We start from the raw sequence: 9679 nt of genomic DNA, 5'->3' as shown, positions 1-9679 counted from the left end.
TAGAAACAGCTGCCTTTTTATGAGAGTTTATGGGCGAAATTCTTTTACCCTTTATCTTCATAGCGTTGTAATTTCGATCCTATAAAATATGAGTATATGTACTATATCGTGAATCCTTAAAGATAACGAAGTTCGTCTACAATTTGATTTCAAATATAGAAAAATGGGTAAACTGCACCTAAGGCGAAGTTAATTACCATTTCACACAGTTTCTAAATGGACATGGAGGATATATAATCTACCTGGAACGCTTTGGATACGATGACTCGCCGAAGTGTCCAGTCTATCCAGGTTTGGGTGAAAAGGAAGAACATGTCATATTCGTATGCCATAAATTTGAAAATGAACGAACAAGGTTAGAAACGCAGTTAATGTCGGAAAACACTGTGGATGCCATTCTGGCATCTGAGCTAGGATCGTATAAATAAATGCTACGTTTGTTAACATTAAGACAAGGAATGTGTATAAAATTTAAATAAAACCCAGTTATCATTTTGACAACTACAGTTGTTATTTTGACAACGCATCGCAACAACGGATTGTTGTCATTTCGATTACGCTTTGTGTCATATCGTTGCGATTTCGACAACTAATCGTTGTCATTTCGAAAACGCAATGTTCTGTTTGACAACATAGCCTTGTCACTTTGGTAACATAAATAAATAAATAAAAAATAAATATGTAAATAAAGAAATACATAAATTAATTAATAAATGTTATAAAAAAATATTTAAAATTTTTGTAGTAGATCGAACTTGCTTTAGGCTTTAGACTATATACTAGACTAGACTAGACTATGGACTAGACTATAGACTAGACTATAGACTAGACTATAAACTAGACTATAGACTAGACTATAGACTAGACTATAGACTAGACTATAGACTAGACTATAGACTAGACTATAGACTAGACTATAGACTAGACTATAGACTAGACTATAGACTAGACTATAGACTAGACTATAGACTAGACTATAGACTAGACTATATACTAGACTATAGACTAGACTATAGACTAGACTATAGACTAGACTATAGACTAGACTATAGACTAGACTATAGACTAGACTATAGACTAGACTATAGACTAGACTATAGACTAGACTATAGACTAGACTATAGACTAGACTATAGACTAGACTATAGACTAGACTATAGACTAGACTATAGACTAGACTATAGACTAGACTATAGACTAGACTATAGACTAGACTATAGACTAGACTATAGACTAGACTATAGACTAGACTATAGACTAGACTAGACTATAGACTAGACTATAGACTAGACTATAGACTAGACTATAGACTAGACTATAGACTAGACTATAGACTAGACTATAGACTAGACTATAGACTAGACTATAGACTAAGACTATAGACTAGACTATAGACTAGACTATAGACTAGACTATAGACTAGACTACTAGACTATAGACTAGACTATAGACTAGACTATAGACTAGACTCTAGACTAGACTATAGACTAGACTATAGACTAGACTATAGACTAGACTATAGACTAGACTATAGACTAGACTATAGACTAGACTAGACTAGACTAGACTAGACTATAGACTAGACTATAGACTAGACTATAGACTAGACTATAGACTAGACTATAGACTAGACTATAGACTAGACTATAGACTAACTATAGACTAGACTATAGACTAGACTATAGACTAGACTATAGACTAGACTATAGACTAGACTATAGACTAGACTATAGACTAGACTATAGACTAGACTATAGACTAGACTATAGACTAGACTATAGACTAGACTATAGACTAGACTATAGACAAGACTATAGGCTAGACTATATAAATATAGAATATTTATACTTATGTAGGTACATTATTGATCTGTTACAAATGGAATGACCAATTCAGTATACACTTTTTTGGATGGTGGGTATAAAAAAACTAACCATTTGTTTATACCTACATTTATCCAACAAAGAGATTTTCAAAATATCACTATTAAAATGTGAAAGAAAGTAAACCAAAGAGAGTTATAATAACAGAGAGAAAAAGTAAAAAGTTAGCGGCGCAGTGAGGAGAAAAGACCAGCAAACGTTTAATAAAGAGATTTCTTTAGTTTGAATGAAAAATTCAATAATTGACGGAAAGTGCGTAATAATTTCCTTTTTATTTTCTTTTGTTTATTAAAGATTTTGTTTTGCTTTATATTTACAGTTAACGAAATATGTGGATGTACTCGTAATCAACAAATATTAAAAATTTATAATAAATGTTTTTTTTTTTTAATTCTCTTTCTTATTTTGTAGTTGTTTTCTAAGTGCACTTAAAACTTTACACATGTCAGTAGATATGTACAAAAGTATGTTTGTAAGTATGTATGTCTCTGATGTTGTAAGAAATAATGTCATTTTTTTTGTTGCTATTTCTTGACGTCTTTTCGGTATTTTTCTTGTTATTGGTCTTTTGGTATGGAACTGAAAATATTTTGTTGCATTGTAACAATAACAACAATACACTTGCATGTTATAAACAATTTATAATCTTGTGAATTTTTGTTGAACAATTTAAGTTTTTTGCTGAAAAAAAATCTTATTTTCAGTTTGAGTTATGATGTGAATTAGCCTTTTGTATTAATATTTTTTCTTTATTTTGTTTTTGTTTTTTGATATTTATTTATTACCACCATTGACGCCTGTATTTTTTCATTGTTTTTTAGTTGTTTTACAATTTGTATATTTTTTTGTTTAACCACTTTACCCGTCCCAAATATTTTAATCAGCAGAAACAAAAAAATAATAAAATGAACTCGCCCAATTGATATTCTTTGTTAGTCCCAAAAGTTCATTGAATTTTGTATTGAATCAAATAAAAAAATCTTATTTAAATATAATTTTTTCTGTATTTATTTTCTTGTTTTAGATTTTTTCTGAAGTCGTAAAACATGTCAAAAACCCCTTTTTTTAATGCATTTTCAGTTTTATTTTATAAATTAATCGTTATTTTGTTCATTAACCCTTTTTTGAGGATGTATGTACTTTGTTTAATAATAGTATCTTAATGGTAATGAGGAATAGGGTTTTTGTTTTGTTGATTTTTTTTCGCTGCCGCAAATCGAGAATTTCTAAAAGTTCAGTATAAGTCATACTTTTTATTAATTGTGTCACTAACAAAAAGACGATCAAGCTTAGGAGAGTATCCAAAGAGTTGAAAAATTTGCTAATTATTATCTAATGATTAGGTCTAAATCTTTGATATTGATATTTAATTAAGACTGTGAATGTTTGTACAAAGTGAACTGCCACGATAACCAACTAACCAATCTACTTATCTTTAATAAACTCTTCTATCTATCTATCTATCTATCTATCTATCTATCTATCTATCTATCTATCTATCTATCTATCTATCTATCTATCTATCTATCTATCTATTTATCTATCTATCTATCTATCTATCTATCTATCTATCTATCTATCTATCTATCTATCTATCTATCTATCTATCTATCTATCTATCTATCTATCTATCTATCTATCTATCTATCTATCTATCTATCTATCTATCTATCTATCTATCTATCTATCTATCTATCTATCTATCTATCTATCTATCTATCTATCTATCTATCTATCTATCTATCTATCTATCTATCTATCTATCTATCTATCTATCTATCTATCTATCTATCTATCTATCTATCTATCTATCTATCTATCTATCTATCTATCTATCTATCTATCTATCTATCTATCTATCTATCTATCTATCTATCTATCTATCTATCTATCTATCTATCTATCTATCTATCTATCTATCTATCTATTATCTATCTATCTATCTATCTATCTATCTATCTATCTATCTATCTATCTATCTATCATTATCTAGCTATCTATCTATCTATCTATCTATCTATCTATCTATCTATCTATCTATCTATCTATCTCTATCTATCTATCTATCTATCTATCTATCTATCTACTATCTATCTATCTATCTATCTATCTATCTATCTATCTATCTATCTATCTATCTATCTAATCTATCTATCTATCTATCTATCTATCTATCTATCTATCTATCTATCTATCTATCTACTACTATCTATCTATCATCTATCTATCTCCTATCTATCTATCTATCTATCTATCTATCTATCTATCTATCTATCTATCTATCTATCTATCTATCTATCTATCTATCTATCTATCTATCTATCTATCTATCTATCTATCTATCTATCTATCTATCTATCTATCTATCTATCTATCTATCTATCTAATTAACTAACAAACAAACTAACTAACTATTAGCTTACAGTCTCCACAAATATTCTACAACTCGAACTAGAAAGACCTTAGAGACTTAAACAGTTTTTGTAATAAAGGCACATTACGAGTACTCCAAACTAATAGTGGGTTAATACAAGTCAACAAAACAAAAATAAATCTATCTGCTGAATACTTTCCGAATGTTCGACTCTCCACTTTTAAACGATTCAATTGAAATAAGAAACATGCTCAGGGCCTATCGCTAACTAACTACATACACACACATCTACTCTCTTAGACAGGTAGTGGAAGCACAAGTTGTAACAATTGTTGATGTTTTAAAAAACACAAGTAAGCAAGCAAATAAGCCAATGAGTAACTAAGTAAGTACGACTGTAAGTAGTAAGTCAGTAATAAAACGTGTTGGCATTTTTAATGCAAGCTTTAAAAAAACACACATACACATTTCTTAAGTTTTTGTCGTTTTTTTGTAATTTGTGTTGCTGCTATTGCTGATGTTTTGTTTTCCAATCGTTTTATTTAAATTCAAATTAAACAATAAGTAACAACAGCAGAAGAAGAAAAAATAACAATTTACGTGACTATTTTAAAGGCGCAGCAAAGTCACGTTTTTTCTATTTGGAGAAAAAAACAACGACCAAAAAATACACTTGTTGATGAGAATTTTATTTCACGCGTCCCCTTTAAACCAACTGCCCCCCGGGATGTACCACCCCCTATTAAATAAATAAATAAATTGTGCTAAAAATAGACGTCATCTGCATTTGTTGTCTTACAAAAGAAAATAAAAAATATATTTACTGCAATACGAGAACGAGATAAGAACGATTGATTGCAACAACAACAATAACAACAGCAACAACAAATATGCTTATCTAATGAATACTGGAAATAAATTATTTAAATACATATTCATTAAATGTCAACGACTACAAAAAAAAACTTATCAAGCAACCTCACGCCCGTTGATATGGAAACTACATGGATCCATGTACTACATCGATGTACTAATTTATGGAAAAACTTGTAAAAACGCCACAAAAACGCCTTTAATTTTTCGTTGTTGATTTCGAAAACAAAAATATTTCTCTGTAATAACAAAAAAATAGATACCTAATATTTGTAAAATACACCCACTTTATACTATGATACTCGTACCTACAAGTACTTGGTCCAGCCATCCACCATTTATTAGTCAAATCATAATTACGTCGCCGAAATGAATGAACAAAAAGTACTTGTACTTCTTTCTATTTTCATTTAATTTAAATTTATTTAAACTACTATACAAATACATATAACCATCATCAACATCATCATCATGATCATCTAGCAAATACACATTTTCATTTAATCTGAATGTGTATCTAACAAATTTTTAAGCGAAAAAAATGAATTCGAACTAGAATCTCACACACAAGCAAGAAAAAAAAAAACACATACTTAAGATACGTAACGTACGTAAGCATATTTGAAATCTTTAACTGCATATTTAAGTTAAAGGTGACCGACTTAACTTTAAATGACCCCAAAGTGGCTTTTCTGTCAGTAGCTACAAGCAGAAATATGCCCAGCAAAAACTAACATTGAAAAGTAAGGCGTAATTTAACTCATTATTTTAAAGCGGTAATGCTATTAGAGGCAATTACTTACAACGCTCGCTTACAGATAGGAAGTTAAGTACCTACCACGACGACGCGATCAAATAATGGTTTACAATTTTGTTTTCTCCTTGTGTGAAATATAGTCGTTAATTCGCAACCAAAATGCGAAAACAAAATGACAAAGACGAAAATAATACTAATATAATAGATTAAAAGTAAGTCATTACTAGACTCCTTATATGTAATGCAGGCAGTATGTATACATACATCTCATTGAAACATATATACATATGTAGAACGGCTTTTAACAGTTGCTACATGAATGACTCTTAACTTGGCAACAAAACAGGACTGGGGTTATACATTGAAACCCCAGCAAGAGAAATATACAACCGTCTACCTAAACGCAACCCTAATTTCCAGACAGAAGTCCGTGCAAAAACGGATTTTGTTAATTAGATTAGAATAAATACTTTTGCATCATATTTGTATCAGGCCACTCGGGAATAATTGGCAATGAAAGAGCGAATGTAAATGCTTTAAAGGGGAGGGAACTTGAGGCAGTTAACCTGACGAACGCAAAACTATTGGACCCAACAAAGGCTGAAACAAAAATATGGACGAGAGAATACCATAAGGGTAAGGGTGGTTAGAACCAGAAAGATCATATTGAGACGAGAAGCATATCCTAAGTCGACACACAGAATTACTGGTACATCTAGTATGTGAAAAGGACAGTGAAACTTTGAAATGAAAATGGCTCTAAACTAGGCAACAAATTGGGCCTAGGGTTCTAGATTAAAAACCCAAAAAGGAAATAGTCTACCTAGTTAAAACCCTCGTTTGCAGACAGAAGTCCGTGTAATAACGGAATGTGTAAATTGAATTTGAATACTCTTCCAAAGATAAACATTGCCTTATATTAGTACCAAGCTATTCGCTAATAATCGGCAACGAAAGCTAAAAAGGAGAGGAACTCGAGGCAGTTTACCTGACGAACGCAAAAATGTTGGACAAAATAAATTACAAATATGGGCTACAGAATGAGGCCACTTAGAATAATGAAGCAGTGGGTAGAACCACAAAAATCCTATGGGGTAACTCTAACGAGAGCAGGAGGAGAAGCCTCCTCGTATGCTATTACGTATATACATAAGTACATGTGAAGAGGAAACATGTCATTGCCCGGCTTTCGTCGAAATTAAATCTAAATATCTTGGGGGCGATATTATTCGGGATATACAACATCCCTCTCTAACGTACAAACCGATAGCCTTATCCAATCCTTAGATCAGTTTTATGCTAATCGTACAGATGTATAAGTTGCGAGCTACTTTCAGATAAAGTTGAGTAGATTCTTAAGGTTTATGCCAGAAAGCTCCTCCACACCTGACACTTTCTGGAGCACCAAAGTGATGCCCTCTGTTCTCAATCTCTGGCTCACATTTCTCTTCATTATGACTACTTCTTTAGTAGTCAGTCTTCTGGCATTAGTGCTAATGACATATTACTGAAGGCTATGAATAATCTTGACCTGAGAGGACTTGATCTGACAGGTGGTTTCACTGAACCTGCTGAATTGGGCTTTCCCGTACAGTTTTTTCATCATCTATCATCGAGCCATTCCTGGCTAATTCATCAGCGATAGAGTTATCCTGGTATTCGTTGTGACCTGGGACCCATATTAGCATTATCCTACAGCGTCTCTCTATCTTATTTAGAGACACCCGGCATTCTTTGATTAAACTAGATGTCGTTACGACAACGACTGAATGTTGACTCGTCGAAGACTGATGCGAAGTATAAATAATTTTGTGGGTCTACGACCTCTATATGTATGTACACATATTCATACAAATCCCCCAACCTTGTTTTAGAAAAAAATTTAGTTGGTCACATTAAGTTCGCAACAATTGTTTTTCAAATAAAATGTTTATAACAGCAACTACAGTAAGAAAATCTGTGTAATCTAACTCTACAACAACAACAACAAACAAACGAATGAATGAACAAAATTAAACGAATACATTGCATACAGAGTAAATGCGATTACAAAGAAAAATAACAACAACAACAACAATAATAAGATAAATGTATATATAATGGAAAGAAATACGAAAAAAATCATTTCACACTGGCACCGACTGGTACCCTCGCAATATAACAACAACACCAACAACTAAAACATAAAAGTTATAAAAACAACAACACTAATAACAATAATCCAGTATTTAAATATTTTTAAGCTCGTTTTGACTCATTTATTTATTATTTACTCTTACTACTTACTATGTGTACTATTTATTCGTTTATTTAGTTTCTTCTCTACTTACAATGAGCAAAAATAGTTGTACGATTGTACTCACATCACTTTTTAATGCATTTTTTGCTCTAGCGATGGTACTAAATGGAATTTACAAAATAAAAATTTTCTCTTCTTTGATTGATAATAATGGTACCAGAACATATTTTTCTATACAAAATATATCATCACTTTATTTGAAATGTAAAATTTTTAAATTATTTTAAATTTAACAGAATTTACATCTAGTCGTGATGTAAAGGACTGAATTATTATGGCTCTCCTACAGACTGATCATAGAGAGTGATCGTTACGTTTCGTCGTTCTATTGCAAAGTATGGAGAAACTAAATGTCATCATCTCTCCACTGCAATCACAGATCGCCACTCACAACTTCTATTCCCCTCTGTAGACCTAGATTCATATTTAAGTTTAATTTGTATTGCATTGTTGAATCTCGTTACCAACGACTTGAAGATCAAGACATCGCGTTCAAGGAAATCAAGGGAAACTGACTTAGAGAGTCCAAAAGGTTTTGATACTATATGAAGACCCCATTAGACAACAATATATATCTTGTCTTTGGGATCTATGTGCAAGTTTAGGAGAAGACTAGTGAGACTCGCTATTGGCGGAACAAATCCTCCACCTTCTACACACAAATATCGGAAGTATCCGAACGCATACCAGACACATAATATGTGGAGAACTTTGAAACACTGATCTCAGATAGAATGTCATGGTCGAGCGGAATACTCTCTCAGGGGTAAGCTTTTTATCATATAATAATCGGCAACGAAAGACCGAATGTACTTACTTTAAAGAGAAGGAAACTCTCGGTAGTTAACCTGACGATCGCTAAACCGTTCGGCGCAACGAGGACTCAATTAAAAATATTGGCAAGTGAATCCCATAAGATCACTTGAAATAATGAAACAGTGGGTAGAACCATAAAGATCATAAAGACCCTAACAAGAGCAGATCGAGAAGCCTCCTCAGAATGAGCAAACATTGCCAGTATTTTGTCAATATTAGATGCACATATTTTGTATTATTCCGGATATAACATCCCTTATGAACATTGATTGGAAAATTCTTAGGAATTACGTCCAAGAAACTGAATTTCTGAACACCAGGCGTTAATACTTTAATAAGGAAATAGGTTTTTTTGTTTTTATTAACAAATATTTTCATATAATAATTTTCGTTGATGTATCAAGACACTTTTCACATTCGAATTGTAGCTAAAAAAAAGTGCAATTGAGCCGAGTTTACCATCTCAGATTTGTCCGCTAATAGCAAAAACATTGAGAGCATAATTGTGAGAAGTTCACAAGGGAAAGACGATCTATGGCAAAATGAAAATTTTGTTATTTAATAATTTTATTATAATATTTTTTAATTGTTTTCAGATTAAGTAATGTTACTATTTTAATAGGATTGTTAAATATCTCGGAATATCTTAAAATGAAACATGAAACGTCTGAGATAAA

Source organism: Lucilia sericata, unplaced genomic scaffold (genome assembly GCF_015586225.1).
Source record: "Lucilia sericata isolate MDLA Ls3-8-SP2 unplaced genomic scaffold, ASM1558622v1 Contig000575F_arrow, whole genome shotgun sequence".
Taxonomy (NCBI): domain Eukaryota; kingdom Metazoa; phylum Arthropoda; class Insecta; order Diptera; family Calliphoridae; genus Lucilia; species Lucilia sericata.
This window is presented reverse-complemented; position numbering follows the sequence as displayed.